Raw genomic sequence first — 15,981 nt, forward strand, 5'->3', positions numbered from 1 at the left:
TGTAAAGCGCGTGGCTATTAGCCCGGTTTTGGGTAGTAAAAGATAATATGGGCATCATGAAGAATTTATGTGAAAAAAAAAGTTTCAAACTTCAACAATCTTTTTTATTTATGTAAATGGATAGGTTGGGGAACTATGAATTTCCATCAGAACTAACCCCGAGCACAATAGTGAAACCATAACTGATGTAGCGAGGGTTTTGAAAGAAAAAAGAAAAAGGGTTTTATTCAAACACTCGTAAAAAGGTTTAATAACGAAGGTTTTCGTCTTGCAAACCGAACCTTGCTCCTCATAAAGGTAAAGAATTAAATTTGTAGGGAAAACAGATCTTTGTGGCTGATGCTTTCAACCTGTATTCTTTTTAATGGCCAGCAGGGCTCAACTGTTGTGGTCGCAAAACAGCGAAAAACTGAACTTTGTTTAAACATGTCAGACACAAGTTGTGAGCCAATGAGTGCAGTTTCACATCGAGATCCTCCCTTCGTTTGGTTAAAGCACCAATATGACAAATGCCCTGCACATGTGACTTCATGATCAAATGGGTGACATCACAGAGGCTACATCCACTGTTTATGCCCACTATGGTTTGACTTCAACACACTCTCACTCCCAAAGCGTAACATTTTCTGCTAGGTGACAAATCGTCGGTATATTACGCTTCCAGCCACCCAACATGTCCCTATTTCGAGTTCAGAAAAATTAGGAAACATGAGAACCGTTTGGAATGAATCTACACATATACGTTGATTTTACTTTAATCGCTTTGGAAAACACTATCTAACACGAGGTAACAAGGTAGTGGTTACGATTAGGGATAAGGTTCGGGGTAAGGCTGGACTACATGGCTGGAACGTGTGTTACCGCAGGAGCGTCATTCTATTCGAGTTCATCCACAATCCGACGCGTAGCACAGGAACGAGGAAGGTCACGTTTCGCATTCCCATGGAACGCCTCGGGATGTGACAAATCGTCAGTATATTACGCGTCGGGAGTGAGAACTAAGTTTAAGTTACAATGACTTGAAAAAACATGTTATTGACATTACGGCTAGTTTATGTTTCAGTGAATTGCCAAAAGAATTGCTTTCAAAATTTCAATTCAATTCAGTTTTATTTATATAGCGCCAAATCACAACAACAGTCGCCTCATGGGTTAGGGTTATAATAGGTGCGAGGTCTTTTTTTCGCACCTATGAAAAAAATTGTGCGTTACGTAATGATTGCACTGATTTTTTTAACACATTCAGTCGGTCTTTCAGAGGTCGTGCGTGCAACGATCTCAGTCTCTGGGCAATCACTTTCAATCAAAAGGTGATTGCACAGGTTGCCTGGTGGGAGGCAAATTGTCTCCAGCTACAGCTCTGCAAACGTATGCAAATAAATGCAAATCCTAGTTCACAAATGCAGACAGATTGCCAACAAGTTTTTAGCAATCTGAGTCGGTCTGCCTGCAACAGGGGACTGAACTCAGCTGACTGTCATCTGGTTAAATTATTTATTTAAAACAAAGTTGCCAGGGCCGTGTGACATTTTGCAGTTAAATCACAGCTCTGCAGCAACTACATGACTATTTGTGAAGGAAGTTTTGGATTTCTCTGTGACATTTTGGCTGGAATTTGAATGTTAGTAGTTGTAGTAGTAGAAATTCTGCTTATGTAGTTGGCAACAGATTTGCAATTTTACCACCATCTTAATGCACGAAAGGCAATTTGTGGCTAAAAAGTGACAAAAGTGATCGCAGAGCTGGATGCTGTCTTTCAAGTGGACATTGGAAAAGTTCAATGCACACGGTCACGATAATTTTGGTCGTCTCCAACCGTTTTTCCCCTAGTGGCGTCTGACCTTTGAAACCCTAAGAACAAAAGTGGGCAAAGCTGGCTTTAAACCAATTTCACCAATTGCTTTAGCATTTAAATCATCTGTTTATTCATTTTACATTTGATAAATGCTGGAAAATCCTGAAGGAACATAAATGAGCATGGTTAGCTTATTTAAACATCTCCCAAAACACAAGGATATGGCACAAGAAAACGGGGCAATACAAAAAAGAAACTATGTGCCTCTTCTTACTCACTAGTGAGAAGGTGTTATGTGAGAAGCTATATATATATATATATTTATATAAGTTACCAGCTAGAACCGCTTGTTTAAAGAGAGTATTGTAGGTGAAAATGGATTTTTAATGCGCAATCCACACTGAAACTTGCCCATCAAATCTGTTCTGTGAGAAACAGATGAAGAGGAGGAAACCAAATCCAGCTGATCTGCAATGCATTAGCAAGCACACTAACAGTATGTTACAGCCCATTAGTGGTTAACAATGATAGCTGATTTTCAGATGGCACAGATAGCCATTACTGTAATTCGCTCCAGCCTGCGTCAACTCCCCAATGACAACCGTTGCTTCCGGCCCTGACATTAGATCAATAATGCAAAACCTCCTTAAAGTTCTGCCTTGTGGTTTCATTTAAAAGAGGCTCCTCGCAAACTAATGATGCAGGTTAATTGGCTTGTCATCGTTTGAGAGTTTCCTGGGAAAAGGAACAGTAGCTGTTTAAAAAAAGGATGCTCCTGGGAAGTGCCTTGCTCCCTCTGTGTAATGCCGCTGTAGTTTTATTGATGGTTTTGCCATGTCTTGACTGACCACCAAATCGCTTCAGTTGTGTGTATTTTGCTTTTCACAGTGTCAAAGCAGTTAAAAAAAACTGTTTGCCTAGGAAAAAGCAAGAAAAGTTGCTCAGATGAAGAACTTTGCAAAAACCAGGGTTATGACATGCTTTTCACGCTGTATGAATCCAAGAATAAATGAATGCAGAAATAATACATGACTGAAAACTCAAGAGGCAGATATTATGTCCATGGATTTCTACATAAGCTGCGAAACTGTCCTTGAGCAAGACACTTAACTCCTGTCTGTTCATTCCTCACAAGTGGCTCAGGGGACTTCAGACATGTACACAGAGACCTGCATGCATTCAGCTGGTCAAACATATGGTCCATTATGTACGCTCTGTCCGTACCGTTGTCCTGTCTGCTTTCCTCCGCACAGATCACCCAAGGGGTTAAGCCACCACCTCCATCGATTGCCACCGCTTATTAATCAGACTCTGGGTGGACACTACCAGGCCTCCCATTTGTTAGTGGCTCTCCAACAGGATGCCATTAGAGTGTCACAGTCTCACATTATCCTGAATAAGTCATGAGCAGGCCGGTAAAGCTGCAACTTCCTCCCACATTAGGATAAATGACTTTCAGGCAGGCACATTTCGTTAATATGCATGCAAAGAGGACAAGTGAGGAGGAGCGAGGCAGGCGGGCAGACAGACAGAGGTAGAAAGAAAGGCAGATAGATGAGCATTAGGGACTGGGAACAAGCTAAAGTCTCCATAGAGAGAAGGACATTCAAGATCAATTGCTGAGAGAAGATGCAGACTAAGTGCTTTCGTTACGGTGAGGGAGGCAGAATTAAGACTACTTGGCCAGACCTTGAATTTGGTAGATACACAGCAATATTACTGATAGTGCAGTTAAGGGCAAAGTTTATTTATTTATTTACTTTTGATGTATGGTGAGAACTGGGCAGTGAACTCCAAAATGGTAGCCATACGGCTGCAGTTATGCTCCTTCTTAGACGATCAGCTTCAGAAATCATCTTCCTCCACGCTTTTCTGCCAAATAACATGTGTCTTAGTTTCTCTCTGCCATCCTGACAAATACATTCTCACTTGGCCAAAGATTTAATGTCAGACGTCTCACAAATAAGCTCTTATCTGGGTTTGAGGAAAGTTTTACAGATACGCAGCCTCCGCGGCTTAACTTTGGGAGGTCTGGTCTCTTTTATAACGGCGGTCTGTGCTTGAAACGCTTCTTTGGTCGTGTGTGATTTCTGTCATTGGAATAGCTTGAGTGAGCACACATAGCTTTACTCAAACCCCAGTTCGATCAGCCCAGTCAGCAACCTATAAGCACCTACTGGGGAACAAGGTCTCGGCTATAGTTGTCTGTGTAGGTGACAAGAGATAGATGAAATATCCAGTCACATAACAGCTCGTATGTTGTGTTTTTTAAAAAGAGACTGCGTGTGAGTGCTTTTCACTTTCTGATTTTTTCTTACAAAGTAATAATCATCCAACAACACGCTACTAGGTTTCAAGATTCTGAGGCTGCCGATCAGTTTTCCTCTACAGCGCTCTCTAGATTCAATAGTTTATTGATCTGATTAGTTTAAATCAAATAGAGTTAGATGGTTGTAGCAAAAAATGGTTAATTCATTTTGAAAGCACTGACCCTTTTGGCAAACGGTGAGCAAGGACCATTTCCCCGATGGTTTAGTCCAGCACTTCAGGTGAGGGGGCTAAACTAGCGGAGCGGAGAAGGTTAGAGTTGCACCTTGTGGGCTTTATTATTTAAAAAAGAAGCAAACCTCTGTTTCTTTTTTTTTAACTATTGATCAGAAATGACGTATCAAAAGGGGCCCACTCTTTCTAATTTAGTTTATAAATCACATGGCTAAATCCAGTTTTAATCACCTAAAATCCACGGAGCAACTGCAGGTACAGATGTTCCAAAGTGTTATTTAGTGTCCTAGCTTTTAATTGGCTACTTATTTTACCGCATTGTTGACTTGTGTGAAGAACTGCAGATTCATTAGTCACGTTTGCATAGTGCTGGGAGACGCACCCTTGACAAAGTTCTGTATAAACACACCAGACTTGCAGTAAACACTAGAGAAACAGAGCGTACCGGCAACAACTATTATTATACATTTATCAACTTGCCCATGGAATGTTGTTTAGAGCCAGAAGTTCATTTTGAAAGCTGAGGATAAAAGTCTGAACATAAATACTGTAAAGATGAATTCCTCTAACTTTGTAGCTTCACATCTCCCAAGAACAGACTTGAAGGGTTATCAGTTAAAACAAGCAAATCAACCAGACTAGACATAATCATTAAGTAAATAAAGACAGTCCAATTTTGCAACATTTAATGATTACAGTATGTCAGACACCAGTAAATGTCCTTAAAAATACCACGTATAGAAAAAGAGCAACGGTTAGCTGCATAATATGCATCTGTCATGCAGCACCACTGGAATGCAGACTGACTGCGGTTTATTTGGTTGTTATTAACAGATATTTACTGATAATAGCGCCTCATGGACGACGAGCCTGCAGGGCCAGGATCAGTCTCAAACCGGAGCTCCTCTGGAGATAGCAGAAGGGGAGATTTGCAGTGTGAAAATATCACTGTGGCATTTACAGTTCCGATTTGTCAGCGGTGTCGGGAAGGTGCCACTATAACTAACTTCATCGATGAAGCAGCCTGGCAGGATTTTTGTTTAGAGCCCCGTGGCTTCCGGAGACATTAGAGAGAAGCTTCTTGTGATTTTTCAGATGTTTCCCATCCTGCTTCTTTGTCAGTAAGGAGGACATAATGCAGGGAGGATGGAAAAAACGATCATGTTTACAAGAACACGCCTTGCTTTTAAGGAAGCTGGGGGCACGTGTCTCGGTGTCAGCCGTGACCAGATCCGGGTTTTTGACTCTCATTTGAATTCATCCTAATTAAACAAAATCCAGCTAAAGGCTAAAGTGGAGCCTGATGAGTTTGTGCTGACTCAAAACACCAGCAGGCAAAGCGGGTGAATCATCAGAAACTGAATTTGTTTGGGGTTAAAAAGAAGCACATATTAGTCATTAAGTCAGCAAAGTGTTCGATTAAATTTTTTTCGTCCATTTCAAGGCACCGACGACACCTGAGGTCGACGGATGAAGAAACACGGCTGCCACGTGGACGGAGAGAAGCTTTAAGCTCTTTGATTAAAACAACGGGCCTTAATAATTCGAAGATGGGAGGGGAGATCTTGCTCTGTTCATCCCACTAACACAACAAGTGAAAAATGCTTATTAGAGTTACTCAGCAAGAGATAATGCGCAAACAAGGACATTGGAGATGTTTATAATGGCGCTTCAGTGCCGGGGTCAGCGTCCGCCTCAAATCAATCAAAAGAGTTAGAATCAAGGGAGCACTTTACAAAAGGCGCACACCATCATTTATCTTATCATCTGATGGTGTGCAAAGGTTTTCTTTGTAAACAAATTGGAATGCAAATTGCATTTGTTTGGTTTTTTACCCTTTTTTTTTTTTTTACCTCAAAGCTTTCCAGGCTGATTTAAAGCATTGTGTGCATCCTGCAATCACTCACACATACACATGGCTCTGCACACACACACACATATAGAGGATAATGTTTTCTGGCATGACAGAGCTGGACAAACCTCAGATGAATGGTCTCTCTCTCCGCCGGGCCTGATTTTCTCCCGGTTGTCGCGCTGCTTGTGTGCGCAAATCAATCAGGCCCCTTGTTCTAATCAGTCCCACTTATATCTCCCTGCAAATAAATGACACTGCTGAGAAGGGGAAATCAATAGGGGATAAGGTGAAAGTCTCCCTGCTTCCTGCCCACGGGGCACAGGGCTGGGACAGAGGCCAGAGAGGGAGTGGAGAACCAAGACATAGGGAAGATGAAACTAAGCAGGTTTGTTCTTTTGTCTTCCACGTTGAGTGATTTTACTCTCAAATGTCAGTCAATAACCACAGGATTGGTACAAGATGAAGAAATTGAATTTGAGTGTGTGTAGGCCTATATGAGTGTGTTGTGTATGTATAAGGAACAAGTAGGTGTAACTGCAGCACACTGACATATTCTGTCCTTATTGTTTCTTTATCTTTTTTTTGGCATGTAATACAAGCAAATAAAAGGTGACTGAGTTCATAGTTAATATTTGTGAAAAATCCCATTAAAATAACAAAACCAGGCCCAACTCTTAATGGCTTTAATGACTAGCTTATAGTTATTTAGACTCATAACAATTAAATCAAGCATTTAAAATAAGATCAGTATTCACAGGCTAGCTAAAGCAGCTGGGAGTCAATCAGTATGCTAGCTGTTAGCATGAAACACTCAGAGGGATGATTGGTGGTTAGACAAAGGACAAAGGAAACACAGGTAAAAACAATTAAAATCTGACGCTAAATCTTTTAACAGGTTATTATTTAAGTGATAAACAGAAGAAAATATGCTTCTTTTTTTTTGGTTTGTTGATTTTTGCTTGGCTAACGCCACATGTGGCTAATATAGCCATTAAGATAGCAAACCTGAGTGTGTTGTTACACTTGGTGTAGCTAATATTCCTCAAGGGATTAAAGTGAAATGAAATTTATTAATAGTGTTATTATAGATTAATGAACCAACTGAAGCTGTGCGCAACAACTGGTTTGTTGCTGGTTAGTTTAGTTAAGACTGTTATGGTTTCCATTGATTTCCATTCATTTTTAGTCATTCCTAGTTTTTTCTTTCCCTGATTTCTGTGTTCCCCTGTCTTGGTCATCATATAATCTATCAGTTTAGACCTTTATCTAACCACTAATCATCCCTCTGAGTGTTATGATCCTGTCCTTCCTGTTGCGAGTCTTACCCTTATTACTTGCGCCTCTTTTTGTGGTTTCCTGTTTTGATTTTTCTTTTCTGTTTTTTAAATAACAGTCAGTAAAGCTTCCTCTTCCTTGTTTAAACCTATGTGTCATGCACTTGAGTGCATAAAAAGACGCAAAAAGAGCTTTTATTTAGCACTATTTTTAATTCGTAGATCAATACATGATTTTTCATGGACATATCCAGGCTTGACGCAAAAAAACAAACAAAAAAAAACAAAAAAAACAACACTGCCATGTCCATGTGATGTGTCACAAAATGATGACTCATTAATGTTTCTTTTTTGTGATCTGTTTTTGGACAACGTCTGAGATCCACAGAACCCTTTGGCTGTACAAACAATGGTGCTCTTTATGGCAAGAGAGAAAAATAAATAAATAAAATGCAGAAGCTTGCTAGACTGATCTTCCATTCCTTCCATCAAAGTTGACAAATTTATAAAATTTAGAGTGAAAAAACAAAGTTCACTAAAGTGCACGTTAACTGCCCTTTCTAAACCGAACAGTAACTTCCCCTTGTTTTGCAAATGTGCCATAAAAATCCTTCAAGGTTTGCCATATCATTTAGTCTGAAAGCAAATTGATGTTGCTGTGTGTTGCTAAATATTTTCCAGTGTGAGTCACCATGTTTACAGGAGTTCTTTATTATTATGATTTCTTTTTTTTTTTTTAAGGAATATGGCAGCAGTTTTAAACATGTTAATGCTCCAGCTTCATAGACGTTATACAGTTAACCAGCTGGGCTTGCTTTGATGATAGAGTTCAGACTAAATTACGAGGCTTTCGTTTGAAGACTAGAGATTTGTAGAGATTTGTATGAAAAATAGAAAACTAAGCACAACAAGTAAGGAAATGTATGTATGTCAGCATTTTCCTACTGACTCTTGTTTTTGTTTTGATGCCCATCAAGCGCCAGACTAGCACCATGGATCGTGCAATTGGTGTCTGCACCAAACATGCCACATTTGCCATAGGGCAAATCAGGCTGATGTTCCACAAAACCAAGTTTCAGCAGGAGTGACACCTGATGGTACCATGTCCAAACTCAAATTATAGAGAACAGGGGATGTCAGGTGAAGTGGGCGTCCCAGGAAGACAACACCACAAGTTTTCTCACCCTGTCAGCGTGTAGGTACCGTAGGCAGTCTTGTACAGATTTGGACTGAGTGTTTGCAGGACGATCTCACAGGGAGACTGCCCTTCTCCACCAGGCCTGTTTGCGCTGGTGTCACCAACATGTGCAATAGAACCTGAACATGTGGAGGAACGCTATGTTCAGCGATGAGTTGAGATTCTGCCAACAGCAGCTGGATCATAGCTGGATCAAGTGTGGAGAAGAAGCGGAGAACGCTACGCTGTTTGCAGCACCAACAGGGTAACGGCTTTGTGTGGAAGAATCTCCTTCACTGGAAAACGAAGCTTGTCACCAATGGAGACGATGGATACTACCTTCGAATAGCAGTGTATGAGCAAGCCGGTGACCAGCATGAGCATCATCCAATCAAATACACAATGCCAAACAAGAGTCAATAGCAGAATAAGGTGTTTGGCATTAGCAGAGAAGATCTGGCAAGTGTTTCATGGGCACAACCCACACACTCAACTCTGCTGCTCAACCCACACACTCAACTCTGCTGCTCAACCCACAAATGCATTTTTGTTACATATTGACACAATTAAAGGAAAACTAAACAGGATAGGACTTATTTCCAAGAAGCATTGTTACAAAAAAGAAACAAATTTCCTTACTTTTTGAGTTAAGGTTAGAATGAATGCAAACTGAAGGTTCAATATCCCCTTTCCCAAATTAAAACCAACACATCTACACTCACACAAGAGTAAATGACACTTTGATCCAAGATGAAAACAGCTGAAACTTGTAAAACGTCCTGCTATCCTTGCCAGATGTTTAGCGTCATAAAAATTAAAAGTAAACCAAGGTGACTTGTTACAATGGCTATCCTGTGGACCCCTTTTAATATCCCTGTGTGGCCAACCTTTAGTTTTAGAGATGACCGGGCTGCATGCTGAGAGCTCCAGCCACAAGCTGGGTTGAACTTGCCCAAAGCAGCTCACCAGTTGTTCTCCCAGCTCTCCCCCTGCCTTCTGTGAGCAGAGAACAAAGCACGCCGTGAGTCAGAATGGGATCGAGCCCAGTCCAAGCACCGGGGCCTGGGTTTGGTTAAAAATGCTGGTGGTAAGCCATAAAAGGGCTGGGATAAAACTGCAAGCAAAGAGAAGCCGTCTCCCCTCCTATTCATGATTCATGAATGACTAATCTTTAATGTGAGTCTCCTCAAATACAGTTTATTTTATTATTCACTCAGTCAGTATGCAGCAGCTGGACTTTTCAGGCACCACACCCACGATGAACTCGACAGAAGAGGAGGAGGGCCGCGCAGTGTCTGCGTGGTTTGTTGTGGTTCGAAATGTTTGCTCTGTGGAAATTTTTCATCCGTTGCTTTAGGCCTGAGTGGATTGCTGAGAAGAAGCATGCCAGCGAGCAAAAAATTGATTTTCAAGAGTCTCCTTTTCTTTTTCATTTTTTGGATGATTCACTTTCTCTGCAGATGTAATTAGAAATGCACATTTGAGATTTTCTCCCAAATAACTTTATGCAAAATTATCCTCTGGTGTTCTCAGCTGAAAGTGACTTTTATTGAATTCGTGCCATAAATTCATCCTCTTCTCATTATACTTTAATAAAATTCAGCAAACAATCTCAAACTCTTTTTTTGAGAGAGATAGAGATTTTTTTTGTAGCTCACATCTCACACCTTTAAAATAAATATATAAATGTCACAGCAGTGGTCAAATAAAAATAATAACCATATAAATCGTCTGATAGTCTTGGTCAAACTGGATCAGACATGTTCATCTGTATTGGGCAATAACAATTTCTTGTGGTGTTTAACCAACCACTGCCATGTGCTCAATTGCGTTCTAAGATTAAATTTGGCTCTAGTTACTCATTACAAACATTAAAAGCAAATCATAGTCGTTTACTCTAGACTTTCATCATGTCTGCGTTTACGTTTTATATTGAAAACGAGTCCACTGCTCTGTTTTGTTTGGGGCTTAATGCATTGCTGTTATTAAAGTTATTAAAACTTGAATTTCTGAACAATGTCCAAGAATGTTTGCGCATTTTTCGCTTTTATTGACAGCTGCCCTCAAGCTCCCTGAACTCCACAGGTTTGTGCAAAACCCGATAACCCCGCGTAACCCCTGCGTGATCTGGCAATGTTTCAAAGAGCTTCTTCTGATGTCAGGAATGCTCAGCTTTGGTCAGGCTTTCAGTGCCCCCCATAAATTTTCAGTGGAGTTGAGGTCAGCTGACTGTGGAGGAAAGTCCATGACAGTCAGCACTCCTGTCTCCTCTTTGGTCTCTGAGTAGTTGTTGCAAAGCTTTGAGGTGTATTTGGGGTCATTATGCTTGCTGCGGTAAGAATTGTTTTCCACAAAGATGCAGAGGGTGGGGCAGGTCTCTGTAGAGTGGACTTCTGCTTTTGTGTTTCTCTGTATGTGTGATGCTCCACAGTCTGTTCTGCTTTTCATGTCCTTCCACCCTTCTGTTACTGCCTCTAACCTCAGGCGTGGATTCATAACTAAATGGGAGAATCTTCCAACACGGCACCCCATCTCACCACAAGCCTTTCACCTGGTTTTCAGCCCTAAAGTGGTTTAGAGAAACCACTCACTCACCAATCAGTACTAGAAACCTTCTTTTTTGATGGACCTCTGCTTGTTCGTCTCCTGGGCTTAAATATATTTGTATGTATGAAGAACTTATTCTCTGTCCCCCAGTGAGCCAGGCTCATTGTATTGGTCTCCTGTTGATGTTTGTACATTGTTATTGTGCTTTGGCTACACCTTAAAATCTTTTAAAGATCCCTGTGTGTTACCCCCTTCAGAAAACGTCAGCCTTGCCATTATTCGGTGGTAAGAAACCCCTTCTCTGCTCACAAAAACAATCTGATTTCTGACATGTTCACTTGAGGCCGATGTCATTTTTCCCACCGAGCTTCTCATCAAACAGCGTTCTCCTGGAAACATGAGGCAGAGCTGTATTTTTAACAGCCAAACAATAGCAGCAAGTGGATTTACGTCAAGAAACCCCCGATGAGTCATTCGAAAGAAAATTAAAGTGTTGCTAAACGGCTACTTCAATGGAAGGCTGCAACTCAAGGAAATCTCATGTTTGTTTGTTTTTCACAAAGAATTTAACATGATGTGTGCCAATAAGATCGCTCTATTTGACTGCCTACCTGAAGGGCTGTTTTATTTTATACAGGACGACTGAAAATGTTTTAAAATGCACAGCTGAATAAGATTGTGCTTAATGCACTCACATAAATACGGTTAGCTCATTAATGGAAAGAGTGGCATTGCGACTGATAGCACTGGTAACAGAGTAACTCATAATGAGAAATATTACATCCAAATTTGAGATACTTTCTCTATTACTCATGTACACATAAATGTGTTTGCACTGACTAGAGCGTACAGTAAATAGATAGATATCTGTCTGGGTTTTTAATGGACTGAATGGACGATGGGTTAATCCAGTGAGAGGTTGTTATGTGTACACTCTTTTAACACTAACCGAAATTCATCACAACTTTGCTGTTAATTAACCCATACAGATTAGTCACTAGGAGGATTAACATTAAGCAAATATAGAGATTGCATCGTTAAACAAGCTGCTATAATCTGATTCATATTAAAACCATCAATGTTTCTGAGAGCCATTCACATCTGGGGTTTTTGTGATGGCGAAGCATAAAGCAGAAAGTACTGTACCTGAATCAGTCACTTTTCAAGTTCACTTAATAGAAAAAAAGAAAGCTGTACTCATAACTATACATTGATTAGTGTGTAATTAATGATGTAATATTCTATAATACACAGGAGTGGGCACCAATTTGTGGAAGCTGCCATGTTGACCAAGAAACTTGAATACAGCGGTTTAGATGAACATATGCAGTACACAAAAATGTACTGCAGGAGAAATGAATTCGTTGGCGTTTGTGTTTTATGGAGGGAAATTTTAAGTTGTATCTGCACGTTCAGACTCAAGATATGGAGGTTCATATCTATGATTGAGGAGGGGTCCCCTTCAACAAAGAAGAGAAAACATGAATGCCTCCTCAACTCAAGCCTCATCTCCTGAATTGAAGTCAGGGCTCTAACACAGGAAAACGTACATACACTTTACTCCTAAGCCAGGGAATACAGCTGAAAATGATCCTATGGCTAAACGTTTATTAATGTACATTGTCCCTGTTAAGAAAAAAAAAGAAAAATGCTAAGTTAATCCAGATGTTGTTGCAATTACCTTTTTTCAGCAGATCAGACAATGCAACCCTTCTGGCTAACTTTATGCCAGCTAATGTTAGGTGATTGTTACAAATCACACTCTGATAAACACTTTGATCTAACATCACACGAGAGTTTACACACTAAGTGTCGGAATCCAACAAACTTTTACTAACGCCCACTAACTGCAGCTAACAGAGGCTAACTGTGGCAAAAACCGCAGTTAGCCAGTTAGCTTACAAGCACAAATACCCAATTATGTGGATTCAACACAGTGATGATTCCATAATGATATGTATAAGCATTGGTGGATTGCTGGAGTCCAACTCCAATAGATGATTTTTAACTGATTAACTGGTGTTTCTAGGTGCCAGGTCTACTGGCTGTACCCTTTAAAAGTACAGTACTAAATATCCAAATAACAACATTGATCCATGACAACAAAAGAGACAAAGCACGTCACCTGTAACTGATGTCACTTAAGAGTCAGACTATGGAGTCAAGCATTCCTCATTTAACTCCTCCATCCTCACATCTATCTCACACATCCTCGCTGGGAGGAGTTAAGATGCGACTGAAGGAAATGAGACGACACGTTAGCATAATGAAAAACACCCTCTGTCAAAGGGAGGCAAACAGGTTACACCCAAAATGCTGGAGTTTACATCCCAGATTAATGACGTGCAGGTGCGTGATCGCACACGCACGCCAACTTTTAAACGTGCAAGATGGATTCTTCCACTTTTTAATCACTCTGCTTTGACCCTCAAACTCCTCTCGGTGTAATATGCCGGCCAGTTTATTTTCTTTGCCTCATTATGAGGAGGGTTTTAAATAATTGATTCGCTGGATGATTTACTCGATAGTAAATAGAATTGCGGGTTTAAAAAAAATGGAGGTGTTGAGCGTTTTTTTTCCAGAGATAAATTTAAACCAATTACAGAGTAAATACAACTGATATACAGCATGCAATAATTATAGTTTCAAGTCATTCATAATGCACCACAGTCTTTCCAAAGCAGCATTACATTTAGGTTTTTTTAAAAATGTACTTCCTGGAAAACATGACCACATACTGTGTATAATCTCATTACATGATTCAAAGTTCAGTGAACGCACCTCCCTTAAACAAAAGGCTTGAGTGTTTTTTTCCTTGTTGGCTGCCACTCACGCTGGAAAATGACTAGCTTCCGTGTGTATGGGAAGCGACAGTCAACACGCAAGCTTTAAATTAGCGAGGGATCCCTCCACACAGCTTGAGTAATATCTGAAACATCAGCTGCTAATATCTGATTACAAATGTATAAAGTAAGTAGAAAGAAAAGGAAGGGGAAAGCCAATTTGTTGAAAGCTGAAGCTGCCTAATGCCAAATGCAAACTAATACATGTTAACACAGAAAATAGAAAATAAATTAATTCCACTGAGTAATTTTTTATTCAGTTTTAACTCCAGGAGTTTCTTTGATCTGGATAATTTTGATCATGTAGCTGTTTAATCATGAAATAAGCTCTATTTTTCTTACACGGCCTTTGGTGCTTTACTTAATCTATCAAAAGAGGATCTGAAGCTATTGTTTAGAGCACATAAACGCTGATATATTTACTCCTCTTCCATTAAAGTCATGTTTGCCACACCAGCAAAAAAAAAAAGCAGTTCGTGAACTCCAAGTGTCATGGATATGAGAGTTGAAATTCCTCTGCTCCGCTCTTACCCAAGAGGATACTTTGTCACTTTGGTTTAAAGTTCTTCCCATGAAACGAGGCTGCAAAGGTCAAGCCCCATCTTTCTGACATCATTATTTCCTCGCATGTCCGGAGCAGAACGTTTTACATGTGCTGGAGCTGGTTTCGAACGGGTTGGATGCGGCAGGAGTGGGGAAGTGGGGTGGGAGGTTGCAGGGTCCTCCACTCCGAGCGGGACCACAGAGGATGCCCGACTTCTTTTCCCATATACTCCAGAGCCAATGAAAACACTGGAAAACGACACGTTCCCATCAGCTAAGCTCGGTGACACGGCGACCTCAGGAAAAAAGCATGAGTAAATACCAAAGGCGAGGGAGGGGTGTTGGGGGGGGGGGGGCAGCAGTGGAGCGTTGACTCAAAATCTTTCAAACCTGCAGATGTGGCAGCAGCAACTATTACCAGCCACCTGTGCTTCATTTAGGTTAAATCCTTCATTAGGCTTTAAAAGCTCATTCATCCTCATTTTCTAACCCCGGCTGCAGTGCTTTTGCTGGGCTACCCACTTGTCAGATCCAATCTTTAAGAAGGTGGCCCTGGTTCAAGACCGGCAGGTGATTCATTTTTATGTATTTATTTGTCAGTTCCCAAACACATATTTCCATTTTTCTCATTGTTTGCTGTCGGCTTTAATATACAATTTTGTCATTTATCTGCTGCAGACAGCATGTGGGAAACACCAGTGATGGTGAAAAAAATGCTCAGTGGCACGCACGGGTCAGAGCAAGGTGACATGCTGGTATTACTTCACTATAACCCACAACGAGATAATAATCATCCGATGGTGACGATAAAGGCGCAGGAGTGCTGTTCGATATGTCTTGGAGGGGTTTTTTTCTCATATCACTTATGCATGTTGTACTCTCCGATTGCCAGAGAAGGACATTTATTTCAGGAATTTATTGTTGTTGTTTTGTTTTGTTTTGATCCGCGAGTCAGTCCGCAGCGTTGCAAATGGCCAAATAAGATGTTATAACGATCATGACTGTGGGGCTGAAAAGACCAAAATGACATCCAGATGTTCCTAATTACGCAGCTCCAGCCTTTGGTTTGTTTGTGTTACTACAGTAAGGTCGTAAGCCTCTCACTCCAAAAAAAAAAAAAAAAAACACACAGGGACTGATGGCTGTTTGCAGGCACTAAATTTAAATGGGACTGAAATATTTACATGCTGCAGTAAGAGCTCGAGTTGGTGCAGAGATCTGTCAGCAGTGTAGAATAACGTTCTTTTATAGTTCTGCAGGGGCCGTGGCTGTGTAGATGACAGGTCTGAAAACTCAGTCATTTTTAGCTGTGTACATGCAGTGTTGAAAAGGACGCAGGTTTCGCACAGTGCACTTTTAGTTAACATTTAGTTAACACTCAACAGAACCGCAGAACTTTTTGGCCTCTTTGAATGCATGCTAAAGCATGCTTTCCACTGCTTGAG

Source organism: Astatotilapia calliptera, chromosome 9 (genome assembly GCF_900246225.1).
Source record: "Astatotilapia calliptera chromosome 9, fAstCal1.2, whole genome shotgun sequence".
In the NCBI taxonomy this organism is placed as follows: Eukaryota; Metazoa; Chordata; class Actinopteri; order Cichliformes; family Cichlidae; genus Astatotilapia; species Astatotilapia calliptera.